This window comes from Bos indicus, chromosome 20 (assembly GCF_029378745.1).
Source record: "Bos indicus isolate NIAB-ARS_2022 breed Sahiwal x Tharparkar chromosome 20, NIAB-ARS_B.indTharparkar_mat_pri_1.0, whole genome shotgun sequence".
In the NCBI taxonomy this organism is placed as follows: domain Eukaryota; kingdom Metazoa; phylum Chordata; class Mammalia; order Artiodactyla; family Bovidae; genus Bos; species Bos indicus.
The window spans coordinates 59,498,002-59,513,966 of NC_091779.1; positions in this window are offsets into that span (position 1 = coordinate 59,498,002).

Sequence of the window (15,965 nt, forward strand, 5' to 3'; positions counted from 1 at the left end):
GCAAAGACTTAGATACGACTGAGCTATTAACAGACACACACATCCCTATCCAACTGTCCAATGATTGGTTACTCCTCTGACTCTAAATTTGCTTATGTTCTACTCTTTACATATAAAACATTCATCTTTTCTACACAATTCAAACCTGAAACATTTCCCAAGGCCTAAATCAAGTGCCAATTCCTACATGGAAGCTTTCTTGGTGAATCTGAGTGGTGACAGGCAGCTTGGCAAAGGTATGACGTTGTGATACATGTAAAAGTAAATCTGTCACCCAAATCCCAGTGTCTCTTCTTGTATGTCACACACCAAGTTAATCAATAGAGTTTAGGTTTCATTCAAATAGTGGAATAAAATAACTTAAGTCCAGCTTCTGACATTCAAGTCAGGCTATCTAAATCTCCCTGCATGGGTACGTTAAGTCAACTCAGCCCTGTCCGACTCTTTGCTACCCCATGGAATGTAGTCCATTTTGGTTCTTCTGTCCATGGGGTTATCCCAGCAAGAATCCTGAAGTGGGCTACTGTTCTCTTCTCCAGGGGATCTTCCTGACCCAGGGATCAAACCCGCATCTCCTGTGGCTTCTGCATTGCCAGGTGGATTCTTTACCACTGTACCACCCGAGAAGCCCCAAAATTTCATGATTAAACATTTAAACATTTTCGTAAAGGAAGGAGGAATATTTGGGGATGTGGTATACAGAGAAGGAAAAGATATGAGTTGCCCATCCCTGTGTCTCATATTCCTGGGCCAAGGTAATCTACTTGAATGGCTTAGGAGTCCTCTCTGAGAACACATGTGTCTAGAGATGGATGAAAAATCAATGGACTCACATCAAGTTCAGCTGTAGTTATTCTCTATCTCTGTTCTTTGAATTCTTCATGCAGGAAAGTCTTTAGGTTTAAATTGGTACTTAGAGCATCTTTGAAAGAAGCAAACTGAGTATCCAGCTGCACTCTTTCCTTCCCCCTCTACTGTCACTCTACCCTCCTCCCATCTCCACCCTGACCTTCCCCCATGTACATCCCTTGGAATCAAGCTTGGTCCTAACTGGTCTCCCAAGGCTATCACGTCAGAGGCAATGAGTATTCCTCATTGAAATATCCTGTTCATACTGGATCAGAGGACCAGGATCTGATTATTATCGGTTCAATTACTTCATCTTAACTGGGAGAAATCACGCCATTCATATGGCTAGGTTCTACTGACAAACATCTGTTGTTCAGTTGCTAAGTCATGTCGGACTCTTTGCGACCCCATGGACTGCAGCATGCCAGGCTTCCCTGTCCTTCACCATCTCCCAGAGACCGCTCAAACTCATGAAGCTTGTCATCTCCCGAAATCTGCATCCAGTAGCCCTCAAAACTGTCTGTCGTTTTCCCCTCGGTGCAGTTAGCTGAGTAAATGCTTCAGGCTCTTTTATGGAAAGAGTAGGGCAGTCAACACAGTTTATACATATTGTGATGCAGCAAGGACTTTCTTCTGGAGACTTGGCTGTCCTTTTAGGTAATGGGTTCTGGGTCTAAATTGACTCAGTTCCCTAAAGTGCGCAAGAGACTGTTTATCTGGGAATATCTTTATTTGTCCTTCAATTTTCAAGTATATTTTTCAGGATATAGAATCCTTGTCTGACAATCTTTTTTTCCTCCCAGCACTTTGACTATGTCATTCATTCCACTGTATTCTATTCTTCACTCTTTCCAATGAGAAATCAGATGTTAATCTTATGGAGAATGCTTGTCATGTGATGAATTGCTTCTCTTTTGCTATTTTCAGGATTGTCTTTATCTTTTGATATTTTGACTAATAACTTACCCTATCACCATGTCCCTGTTGCCACCATGTGGGGACCTTGAAACCCAGCAGTTCCATAGTCACAGTGAAAACCAGAAAACTAGCAACCATGAAGGAAGTAGAATAGAGAATGCTTGGCTCTCCTCTTAAGTTTCAGTTCCAGAGAATTGTTGTTATTTGACCATCCTGGTTGTTTTCTGAGAAACTCCACTTTCAGGGCTTGTGTTTATTTGGCCTGATTCAGACATTGCTCAATGCAAATAGCATTTTTTCCTAAGAAGTGTTTGCCAAAGATAGAGTCCAATTAGTTAATATCACAGCTGCCTGGGGCACTGATAACTAGTGGGGCAGACAACAATCACACACACAAAGGAAAAAAATAAAGGACAATTTCGACAATTAGTTGCTTTCAAAAGCTCCAACATGTTCTAGGAAAATCTGGATGGCCATGACCATGTACAGGGCTACATGCAAGCTCAGAACACACCTCTGGCAGACCTTGAGCAAACAGGAAGTGAAAGGTAAGCTAGAGTTGTGAACTGCCTGCCCAAGGCATGTCCCAACACATACACAGAGCTCTTTGGCAAAGACTGGGAAACTTACTGGTTCCAGGAATTTGAGGAAACCTCTGCTCAGTCATTAGCTAGCCACTATGCTAAGCAGCTGAAACTCCAGTACTTTGGCCACCTCATGCAAAGAGTTGACTCATTGGAAAAGACTCTGATGCTGGGAGGGATTGGGGGTAGGAGGAGAAGGGGATGACAGAGGATGAGATGGCTGGAAGTCATCACTGACTCGATGGATGTGAGTTTGAGTGAACTCCGGGAGTTGGTGATGGCCAGGGAGGCCTGGCGTGCTGCGATTCATAGGGTCACAAAGAGTTGGACACGACTGAGAGACTGAACTGAACTGAACTGATGTTAAGCAGAGACTTTAGTGGCTACACATGACTTAGAAGCAGACTTTACATAATTCAGGAAAGTCAGTAGAGACCAGCAGAACAGTAACAATAGCAAGCACAAAGAGCAGCTGTTTGTGGAACATTTTGGAAAAACAAATGCCTAAAGAAATGTATAAATATATCTTTAGATCAAAAATGGTGTTTACCCAAACTTGGCTTCTTATATGCAATTATTGGTATTTTTCTTTAGCTATACAGTCAAGATATGGTCAAACTTTTGCCAAAGCCTCTTTAACTTTTGAAGATGTAATGCTTATTCTCTTTACCACTGTGGTAGATCTTCATATTATCCCCAGTTCTTCACTATCTCATTATAAATTGTATATCCAGTGCCCTTCCACTGTGGGCAACCTTTATTTTCTTATCCCACTGGTACTGATGTTGGCCATATGACTTGTAAGCTGCAAGCTTAAATGTGCTGATATTATTTAGCCTTGCTTCCTTATGCTCTGACAATTACCACGAGAAGAATATGCCCTGGGTCGCCACTGACCCAAGAACAAGGAAGAGATGAATGACACAGATCTGCATTCAACCTGCAGGCTGGAGCAAAGCTCAGCTCACTGACAGCCTAAATTGAGCCATCCTAACCAACCAGAAGAAATGCAAGGAAGAAAAATAAATGCTGTTGTAACTCACTGATTTTGAGAAGGCTTTGTTACACAAGGTTATTGCAGTAGTTGCTAATACAGTCACTAATTGTGTAAACAATGTGATTTTATGACATTTTAATTTTGACAAATTAGACTTTTGTACTAATTTTAGTTTTTCTTTAGTTGATCTAGATTGTAACTCTTTGGAAATCAGAAAAAATATTTGAAGAATGGGGTTTAAATAAATATAGGACATTAAATTAATGCCCAATAAAAATTTACTGATGATGAAGTATAAAATTATCCTTTTTTATGACAATTCTGCTTCCTAGATCATTTTTGCTAATAATTATCAGTAATTTCTTAATGTCCTCTGCAGGTGCAATCTCAGTTACTACTGTAACTGAGAAAGTTAGAACTCTATTTTGAAATGAAACCTCAAGGGATTTTTCAATTCTGATAAGGTCTCACCTTATTATTAAGTAGGATCCCTGTGAAACACCAGTACTAGAATATAGAACAGCACTGGACATTTGTTTCCTGTTTACGCTTATTATTCAATAGATAATTTCTCAGGTCTGACTCACAATTATTTACTAAAACCTACCTGACAAATGGACTTTTTTGTTAGTGGAACCAGTAGGTAAAAGTGGAGTACTAGAAAATCAAAGTTGTAAAACTTCAACTGTGTTAAGGGGGGAAAAAAAACAAACAGTGTAGAAAAGGTCTATCTACTTTAAGAAAAGAGTGCTTTGCCATCAAATTAGTTTTTTCTTCTCTTTAAATATTGCTTTATTCTGTTTTCACCAGCTTTTGAAACAAAGAAGCATTTATTAAATTAAAATCAATATGGATATGCAGAAACAAAGTTTGCTATGACACCAAGGGACTAATAACAGCAATTATCTTGTATGAAAAGGGCTTCCCAGCCGGTGCAGTGGTAAAGAATCTGCCTGCCGATGCAACAGATGAGATGCAGGAGACTGGGGTTCAATCACTCGGTCAGGAAGACCCCCTGTAGAAGGGAATGGCCATCCCCTCCAGTATTCTTGCCTGGAAAGCCCCATGGATAGAAGAGCCTGGCAGGCTACTGTCTAGGCGGTACAAAGAGTGGGACATGACTGAGCATGCATGCACAATAATTTTTAGGTGAGGTGAAACCTTGACCCTCAAAGCCATACCTTATGTGTACCTGCTCTAACTTTGCTGCTCACAGGTACTGCTTCATTTAAAGTGATGGTGTAATTGATGTTATGATATTATTATTGGGGAAGATAACTAATAAGAAGACAGAAGACTTAAGTAGTTTATTGCATTGATGAACAGCTGGTTTATTATTATTTTCAAGAAGAAGAGGAATACAGATAGAAAGTCTACTGGAAGTCTACGCTCAGCAAAATTCTTCACATCATTGTTAAGCAAGTTATTTCCTGGTGCCTTTGGGTCATCACAGTTGCTGTCAATTTTTACCATTTTGAAAGAGCAAGCTTTGGGAAAGTTCAGTCTATAGGGTCACAAAGAGTCAGACATGACTGAGCGACTGAACTGAACTGACTGAATTCCAAGAGGCATCCTAAAATAAATCTGAATTTCCAATGAGCAGGTGGAAACATGAAGTATCTAATTTAGTTTCCAGTTCTTACCATTTTAAGAGTATATTTGCAAAACCCAGCTTTGTCTCCTCATGGGCAGGTACAAGATGCAGGGGGCTGGTTATCTCTGAACAGGATGCAATGAGAATTAATTAGCTAATGGGTGACAAGTGCTCTAACTGCCACTGATGATGTGCTGGGGTTATAAGAAAAGATACGTGTGTGTGTATACACACACACACACACACACATACTCTCTCTAGTATATGGCCTTTCATTTCTTTCTCATAGTCTTGAGAATGACTCTCCCCCATTTTTATCCAGCTAATTTGGTCATTACATTGAAGATCCACTTGCTTGAGATTTATTTTTCTAATGACTTAGAAGATTAATTTGGAAGGACAGAGTATATTACTTTTTCTGTTGAGTAGGTAGAAAATTAGATCAGCAATCAAAATCTCAGCTGGCTTCCTTCTGTGCTCTGTGAGCTCAAGAAGCTCAAACTAAGGGTGTCACAGTCTTGTCAGCTTCACCTGAGAAGTGGAGAGGGCATGCGTCACCAGTATCCCTGCTCTAGACCATTGGCTCAGCTGAAACGAGAGACCAACTTGAAGCTCTGCATTCCCCTCCCTTTGCAGGCATTGTTCTTTCCTCAGGCACTCAATGACTTAAGTTACAGAATTGGCAGTGACTTTTCAATTTTAGAATGCTAATTGAATGTAGTCGTGTGAGATGAGAGACCTGTGATGCTCCAGGGAAAGCCGTCTAAATTTCATTGAGATTCTTACAATCAACAGGCTCAGACACAGGTGTGGTGCAGTAGAGGGGAGGGGATTCAGTGGAACGTTTGTTGCTGTCCTTGAAATTCCTGCTTTGGATCATCACTGAATGAGGTCTGTTCTTCTTCTTCTTTTTTTATTGTTGTTGTTTTTCAGTCTCTAACTGGACAACAGTTTAGACTGCTGTTCAGTCTCATGTCTACTCTTGGCTACCCCATGGGCTGCGGCATGCCAGGCTTCCCTGTCCTTTAGTAGCTCCTGGAGTCTGCTCAAACTCATGTCCATTGAGTCGGTGAAGACATCCAATCATCTCCTTCTCTGTCATGTTATTTATTTAATTACTTATTTATTTTTGACGGTGCTGGGCCTTCGTTGCTATGTTGGCTTTTCTCTAGTTGTGCTGAGTGCTAGCTACTCTCTAGTTGCGGTGCACAGGCTTCTCATTGCCGTGCCTTCTCTTGTTGCGAAGCACAGGCTCTAGGGTGTGTGGGCTTCAGTAGTTGTGGCTCCCAGGCTCTAGAGCACAGGCTCAATAGTTGTGGCACATGGGCTTAGTTGCACTAGGGCATGTGGGATCTTCCTGGATTAGGGATTGAACCCGTGTCCCCTGCATTGGCAGGCGGAAACACTGAGCCACCAGAGAAACCCTTCTAAGTCCACATTTGAAGCTCACTTATTGATATTTGATATTGATTATTGATAGCAATAATATTGATGGTAATATTGATGATAATGTTGACAAGATGAGTGTAAATCAGGCAACATTGGAGTGTGTATCAGTGTCTTCATTAGCCTGGGATGCTATAACAAAATACCATAGATTGGGTGCTTTAAACAGGAATCATTTATTTCTCACAGTTCTGAAGGCTGGAAGTGCCAGATCAGGGGGCCTGCATGGTTGGGCTCTGGTGAGGGCCCACTTTCTATAGGAGACTGACTCGTATCCTCACATGGCCAAAAGTGAGCACATCTAGCCCTCTGGCCTCTTCTTACAAGGTCAGTAATTCCATAATGTACTCCACACTAATGACGTAATTCAAAGGTCCCATCTTCAAACACCATCACACCAGTGTTGAGGTTCAACATACAAATTTTGCTGGGACATAAATGTTCAGTTTCTTGCTAGGAGTAAGAGCAACAATCCTTTCAAAATCCCAAGTGGTACTTTATAAAGACACACACACACACACACACACACACACAACACCAGTACATATCAGAGTGAATGATTTTATGGACATGAGAACAGAAGTTCAATAATAGGATCTTCCAGTTGGCAATTCTACTGACCGGAATGTGTGCATTTGTAGTTGTTCTAGTGATACAACCTTGACCTGCTGCTGCTAAGTCACTTCAGTCGGGTTCGACTCTGCGCAACCCCATAGACGGCAGCCCACCAGGCTCCCCCATCCCTGGGATTCTCCAGGCAAGAACACTGGAGTGGGTTGCCATTTCCTTCTCCAATGCATGAAAGTGAAAAGTGAAAGTGAAGTCGCTCAGTCGTGCCTGATTCTTAGCCACCCCATGGACTGCAGCCTACCAGGCTCCGCTGTCCATGGGATTTTCCAGGCAAGAGTACTGGAGTGGGGTGCCACTGCCTTCTCCACAACCTTGACCAGGGCAGACTTAATGTTTTTCTCTGCTTGGCTAAACTTCAGGTAGATTTTTTCCTGCCTAGAGGCCTCAGATGTCCCTTTTCTTAGAGCATGTACTTTAGAAGACTAGTAGTTGCAAATTCTTTGCTCCTTGCTGCTGCTGCTGCTGCTAAGTCACTTCAGTCATGTCTGACTCTGTGCGACCCCCTAGATGGCAGCCCACCAGGCTCCCCTGCCCTGGGATTCTCCAGGCAAGAACACTGGAGTGGGTTGCCATTTCCTTCTCCAATGCAGGAAAGTGAAAAGTGAAAGGGAAGTCGCTCAGTCGTGTCCGACTCTTAGCGACCCTATGGACTGCAGCCTACCAGGCTCCGCCGTCCATGGGATTTTCCAGGCAAGAGTACTGGAGTGGGGTGCCATCCCCTTTTCCGCTTTGCTCCTTGAAATGCATGTAAATCTTCACTCAGGTTCTCACCAGTTTTACGACCCAAGAAATGACTTTCTCAAGGAGTCGAGGAACCATCTCTTTGAAACTTAAACATCAAGTGAGAAACACCTCCTCACACCCATCTCTTGTCTCTGTGGGAGGTGGGGGCTAACTTGGATGGGTGTCGACTAGAAACCTGATGGCACAATTAGAGAGAAAACTGTTCACAAATATGGTAGGAGGAGAAGAGGGTGACAGAGGATGAGGTGATTGGAAGGAATGCACCGATACAATGGGCATGAGTTGAGCAAACTCTGGGACATAGTGAAGGACAGGGAAGCCTGGCATACTGCAGTCCATGGGATCACAAACAGTCGGACACAACTTAGTGACTGAACAACAACAACCACCATGTGGGCAATGCATCTCCTTCAACGCGCTTACCCTCATGCTTAAACCCCTCCCCACCTTTGGTTTCAAGTGGAATTCATTCCTTTAGGTTCTGTCTCCCATTGCAATAGCCTGAATAAAATCTTCCTTGCCTGCTTACCTTTATCCCCTGAGATTTTTGCTTTGACATCCTACATGTTTGAGAATTGAAGTTACAAAATCCATAGAGACAGGAAGATACAGGATTGACAAAGAAGACTGAGGAAGCTTTAGGGAGGTTGTAGATGAGAAGTGAATATTATTCTCCTAACACTGAGAGTTAGTCAGCAATCTACATTTCAAATGTAATTCTGGTCAGAAAATAAGCTCAAATCCAATACTCAGAATATAAGAGATTATAGAAAATATATAATTGTTTGCAGTTGTTGGTAATATATTGCCCCACTTCCTCAAAGTTACTCAGAAAATAATACATATTAGAAGACGGTTCCAAAGGAGAATTGCTGAAGACTTAAAACTATAAGAAAGAAACACAGTGTCCCTTGTTTGTGATAGAGTTCTTGTTTTGTTTGCAGAAAGAACCACTGCATTGTCATATGTGGCTATTATAAAAAATGTCACATTTGTAACAGTGGAAATCAGGTACTGTAGAATACAGAGTTAAAAAAACTTGAATATCTGTAGTGAATTTTGTAGTGAATCATCTGTAAGATGATTGAGTGAGTAAGTGAAAGTCGTTCAGTCGTGTACAATTATTTGCCACTCCATGGACGGTAGCCCACTAACCTCCTCTGTCCATGGATTTACCCAGGCAAGAATGCTGGAGTGGGTTGCCATTCCCTTCTCCAGGGGTAAGAAGATTAACCTCTTGAAATTATACCAAGACATTGTTTAAAACAGATTCCTAAGTACCATTTTTTAACTTATAGCTATTAAATTAAATTTATTATGCTTATTGTGGCATAAAATATCTAATGATGGTTTATTTTTTATTTTCAGCAAACTATTACTTGCCAACTGCTATAATTCAGGCATAAAACTAGGTTTTCTGGACAACAGAAAGTAAAAGTCGTAGTTCTTCTCCTTAGGACACACATGGCTTAATGGTGGAAAGAAATGTATAAACCAGTAGCTTAATGCCATACGGTAAATTACCTAAGAACTTCCCTGGTGGTATGGTAGTTAAGAATCTGTCCTGCAGGGCAGGGGACATGGGTTTGATCCTTGGTCAGGGAACTAGGATCCCACATCCCACAGAACAACTAAGCTTGTATACTGCAACTGGAGCTCTCACCTGCCACAACTGAGGTTTGACTCAGCCAAATAAGTAAATAAATAAGTACGTATTTTAAAAAATGATCTAGGAGCCTATAGAGGTAAACTTAAATTCCACCAGTCCACTATGCCCTCATTGCTGTTCTTTAAAAAAACCCAAATAACCTGCAGAGATGTTCGTAAATCTGTTGCAAGTAGCTTCATACACTCATTCATTTAGGAGATATTTATTGAGTATCTACTACACACCAGCATTGTTTGAAGTATAAGAAACATAGTAGATCAAAGAAGACCAAGTTCCTGCTTCCCTGGTAACTCAGCTGGCAAAGAATCTGTCTGTAATGCAGGAGACCCTGGTTTGATTCTTGGGTCGGGAAGATCCCCTGGAGAAGGGATAGGCTACTCACTTCAGTTTTCATGGGCTCCCCTGGTGGCTTGGATGGTAAAAATCCACTTGCAATGTGGGAAACCTGGGTTCATTCTCTGGGTTGGGAAGATCCCCTGGAGGAGGGCATGGCAACCCACTCCAGTATTCTTGCCTGGAGAATCCCTATGGAAAGAGAGGCCTGGCGGGCTACAGTCCATGGAGCCACAAACAGTCGGACATGACTGAGTGACTAAGCACAGCAAGTCCCTGCTGTCCAGTATGAAAGAGAAATGATAAATAGAAGAGAGATTTCTAATATATATGGCTGTGATATGTTCTATAAAGAAAGACACAGTTGCATGAACATGATCAGTGAAGAGGGGAGAGTCCAATTTAGATAGGGTGGCCAAGGAAAGCCTCTCCAATTAGGGGTCACCTGAACACAGAGCTGAAGCAAAGGAAGGGAGGTGGAAAGTCAGAGCAGAAGTCAAAGGGCCAACGCATAGAGACCTTGGAGGTGAGGCAAGATTTTCAAAATTTATTGGACATGTGATGAGGAGCCTTGAAGAGTTGAGAGTGATATGCTCTGGATCAATGAACATTTTGTAAGGATGACTCTGGGCAACGTAGGAGGCAGGCAGAGACCTACTCAGGAGGAAGGTACTAACATCATCCAAGTGATAGCTGATGGTGGTTCAGATGAGTGTTTCTCAACCTTGGCATGACTGACAATTGAAGGAGATAATTCTGTATTGTGGAGAGATATCCTGTGCACTGTAGGATGTTTAGCAGCATTGTTAACTTCTCCACACTGATGCCAATAACATGCCCACAGTGATGGCAACAAAAATGTCTCCAGCCATCATCAAATATCTTTTGGAAGGCAAAAGTCATTCTCATTTGAGAACTGCTTACTTAGACTGAGTAGGCACTGGTGGAAGTGATGAGAAAGGCTGGATTCTGGGTGTGTCTTACAGGCAGAATGGCAATTTGTCTTGAGTGTGGAGTGTAATGGGCAGAGAGGAGGTAAACAGAAAGGAGGTAGGAGATAGGAAGGCTGTAGAGGAAGAGAGGTGATTCAGTGATGCTGGAGGTCACCTCATTTGATTAACTGGATTAATGCTGACACCATTACCAAGAAGAGACTTGAACAGACAAATGTGTTGGATTGTGGTTATGCAACTGAGATTGTTTTGTATTGAATATTTTGATTGTGTGCACCTAAGTAGGATAGCTTTTAAGGTATATTTAACATTTCAATCTTAAAAGGAATAAAGTTTGAAACTTTTTAGGGAACAATATCCCTTCAATATGGAGTCCGATTTCAGTGCCAATGACATTTTTCAAGAAGTTATGTTTCTGACCTATGCTCATCCAAACTCAAATTATTCCATAATGGTTTCATGTTCTTGCTAAGGTGTCCATATTTCTCCCTAAAGCACTAGATAGTTATGCTCTTTCCTGATTGATGTCTTGCCTTTTATCAACCAGACTAAGTGGGAGAGAAGATGGATTAGAGCAGAGTTCATTTTCTAACTAGCTGAGGCTCTGTTAGATATAAAATTTCAGCACTAAACATTGTCCCAAATTCTGCAAGTTTGCTCACTCTGCAGAAACACATTATTGACGCTTATGTAGAATGTCTTTGAACACGCATCAAAACATTTTAATAATTTAAAAATAAAATTCAAACCCCTATCTAGTCAAAGCTCTTGATATAAGATTTTTGAAATGAAGCTAAATATGGAAAACAGTTTTCCTAAACTCTTGAGCTTTTCTCAAGTCATGCATTTTCTTGTCTCTGTGTTTATAAGCTCCTCACTGCAAGTCCACCCTCTTCACCACATACACATACACACACAGACACACAGACACACACACACACACACACACACTGGCATCCTTGTTGCGACTTGGAATCAACCCCCCACGGATAACAAGAGGCAACCGTATATGAGTATATATGTGCAAGTACTTATGTACATATATAATTAGTGTGTATAAACGGGATACAATAAAATATTTAAGTATTTAAGTTTCTTTCTCTACACCAACCTAATCTTAGACAGCAACTTCAGATTTTTTTTGCGTATATAAAGCATAATCACATAGGTCAGCCACTATCCTTACAAAGGAAAGTAACTTGGGAAATGTGCTGTTAATTGTTTTCTGTAAAATCCTTGTCTTAGAAAGTGAATTTTAGGGTTACCGGAGTCACTTTAATGTGACATTCTTTTTGCTTAAAATGACATCTTTCAGGTTTAGTAACAGAAGTGGTTTTTTATTCAAAACAAAATGACACAATTCTGGAATGTTCTCTCTTTGATGAACTAGTTATTCTCAAAGATTATCAAGACCATCTTCTGGAAAATTTTCCTCTCTCCTGTCATCTCTCACATTACAGTTCTCTCCATTTATGACTATTAATGCTCTGTACACACCTCCTCTGTAGTATTCTGTACTCATATGTGCCTTATTATTCTTTTTTTTTCAGGCTTTGAAAAAATTTACCTTGTGTATACAGTAGATTCCTGTTGTTGTGCAGTTACTAAGTTATGTCTGATTCATTGAGACCCCATAGACTGCATCATGCCAGGCTCCTTTGTCATACTATCTCTCAGAGTTTGCTCAAATTCATGTCCATTAAGTCAGTGATGCTATCTAGCCATCTCATCTCATGTCATCCCCTTCTCTTTTTGCCTTCAGTCTTTCCCAGGATCAGGGTCTTTTCCAGTGAGTTGGCTCTTTGCAGTAGGAGGCCAATATTTTGGAACTTCAGTGTCAACATAGAGAAATGCTGTCAAACACTAGCCAGGTAGGGAACAGCTGAATTTCCTCCTCCTTGCTATGAAGGAGATGGAGAGACGTAAAAACTCTACAGAAGCCCAGGGCCCTGAGACTCACTGGCCTTCCACCTTAAAGTTGGCTATTACACTTTCAGAAGAGTCAGCCTTCAGCAGCATGAATTTTCCTCCTCTTTTACTTATCAGGCTTGAAGACATATCTGGGTTTCCTAGAATACATATAAGTTATTTCTGCAATAATTTTCAAAGTGTTCAATTAATATTGATAGGACAATAAAGCAAAATGAATGTTTAAGTGGTTCCCTTCAGTGGCTTGTCCTCTGTCCTGGGAGTCCAACCAGGGGACATCAAAACCATCTCACTACACCCTTCATAACATGCAAACCAGGACATCTTCCTGTGTTCCAGCCCCAGGCTTCACTATTGTGAGGATCACCAATATTTCTGTCATTCTTTCTTCTGTTGATTTTCTAGGTCCTCCAGTGAGAGCTGTATGTCTAGATCCAAATGCTCATCTCTTATACCATTCTCCCCTAATGTCTGTTACTCTCTTTCTGTGCTTGTTCATAGGTCTGCCATCTTGAAGACATTGTCTTGATTGAACAATAATATTGATGTTTGCAACCTTCCCTCACCCTCTCATTCCACTTGCCCAGCTCCATTTTCATAGCAATTATCACCTTCTAATTCACTGTATCATGGAGAAGGAAATGGCAACCTACTCCATCATCCTTGCCTAGAGAATCCTGTGGACAGAGGAGACTGGTGAACTGCTGTCCATGAGGTCACACAGAGTCAGACACGACTGAAGTGACTTAGCATGCATGCATGCATTGGAGAAGGAAATAGCACCCCAGTCCAGTATTCTTGCCTGGAGAATCCCAGGGACAGAGGAGCCTGGTGGGCTGCCATCTATGGGGTTGCACAGAGTCAGACATGACTAAAGTGACTTAGCAGCAGCAGCAGCAGCAGCAGCAGCAATTCACTTTATGATTAAACTATTGATTGTGCTTATATTTCATTTCTTGTATCCTCTCACTAGACTTGAATTATAAAAATTTTGTCTATTTGGGTTATTAAGGTATCCCATTTGGATTATAGTAAATATGTGAAAACCGAAGGATGAGTGAATACTTGTCCTTTTCGCCATTCCCATCAGTAGCTGACTACACTGCACTCCCATGGACATCCCCTTCTGTCAGTCAGTGGAGGGCTCATCAGTGAGTGTCCTTGCATGATGCCTGGCCTGGAGCCCACTGCACACTGACTGAAGGTCTCTATCTATGGTGTCTGTCTTTTGGTTCATTGTGAATTAATCTAGATTGTCTTTTGGTAGAAAAAACTATATTTTCTGGATGCTAGTTTAACTGAACCAGAAACTGATAGATTAGAAGAATGTTTATGGCACATTCAGGTTGGCTTTTCACACACCTCTCTAAGACTTTGTTACCCTTGAAAAAAGATATAATTCTTTCTTCCTTGACAGGGTCAGCTTTCTAAATTTTTGACCTTGTCTTATTAAGAGGTTTTCTATATTTGAAACTGTGAGGTCCTAAAATGGAACTTAAGATGTAAATACTATAGGTGAATGGAACAAATTACTTGTTCTACCACATTCCAGGTTACTGTTCTGAATACAAGATTTGTTGTTGCTCAGTTGCTCAATCATGTCCGACTCTTTGCAACCCCATGGACTGCAGCACGTCAGGCTTTCCAGGCTTCACCATCTCCTGGAACTTGCTCAAACTCATGTCTACTGAGACAGTGATGCCATCCAACCATCTCATCCTCTGTCATCCCCTTCTCCTGCCTTCAATCTTTCTAGCATCAGGATCTTTTCTAATAAATTGGCTCTTACATCTGGTGGCCAAAGTGTTGGAGCTTCAGCTTTAGTATCAGTCCTTTTAGTGAATATTCAGGATTGATTTCCTTTAGGATTGATTGGTTTGATCTCTTTGTAGTCCAAGGGACTCTCAAGAGTCTTGTTGAACACCACAGCTCAAAAGCATCAATACTTTGGTGTTCAGCCCTCTTTATGGTCCAATTCTCACATCCATACATGACTACTGGAAAAACCATAGCTTTGACCATAGGTACCTTTGTCAACAAAGTAATACTGATTACAAGATAAACAGGGATAAATTATATGTGATAACAGTCAATGACTAAAGAGGTCTTAGGTATAAATATACATATATGTATCTATATGTATCTGATCCTGGAACAATGTGGACTTTCAACTGTGTGGGTCCATTTATCTGTGGATTTTTTTCATTTTATATGTATATATATATATACACTATGGTACTAAATGATCTGTGACTGGTTTAATCCGTGGATACATGAGTAGAGAGGGCCAGCTATTAGACTTGTTTCTAAGTGGATTTTGATGTTCTTGGTGGGTCCTGGAGTCATGCGAATAACCAGGAGTGACTGTATATGAGGGTATATATATATGTATAAAACTATGTATATATACAAAGATATGTATAAATGTAATCTAATAAAATACTTCAGCTTCCATCTCTACTCAAACATTATTCTAGGGCAACACTTCAGGTTTTTTTCAATTATAAAACATAATCACATAGGTCAGCCACTTTGCTTACAGAGGAAAATAACTTGGAAAATTTGCTTGTTTTGGGTAAAATTCTTGTTTCAGGAAATGAATTTTAGGGTTACCTGAGTTGCTTAAATATAGTATTTTTTTTTTTTTTTTGCTTAAAATGACATCTTTGAGGTTTAGTAATAGAAGTTTTTTTTTTTTTTTTCAAAACAAGATGACACTTTTTTTTTTTTTTTTTTTTAACCATGCCATTCATAGCTAATGCCATCAGTGAGCTGGGTTCATGTGTTCTTGTGTGTGAAATGCTCTATTTCCCAAGGGTAACGGTGAATCCTAATACATGGTTTCTGTGTTGTGGGTAAAGTCTGCCTTAGCTTTTTTCCACTCTCAGCCATCCAATTTTGTATAATTATAAACACTGCCTAAACCTCTATTACTATGACATGAAATTTCCAGCTTGAAGACAAGATGCATTTATATCGGCATGTTAGCATTATTATCAAAAACAAAAGCAGGTCTAATGTTATTCTTCTTACAGACAAGGAAATAACTCTTCCTTTTCATCCTACTTCATACTCTGTACTAGCATCATCCAGGTTTTTTTTTTTTTTTTTGTCTTCCAGAAATTCTGCATATTTCTCTGAGTGTTTAGCCATTTTGAGAGAAATAAACATGGAAAACACAGTGAAAGCCCCCTCCTCTTTTGAAAGGTTTTATTTTCCATACTCTCTGCTCAGGTGACTGCTTTAAAAGGCACATCCTCTTTTTCTAGCTCCACATCTCTCAGGACCTACATTTCTATGTAGACTTGGACAGGAAGAG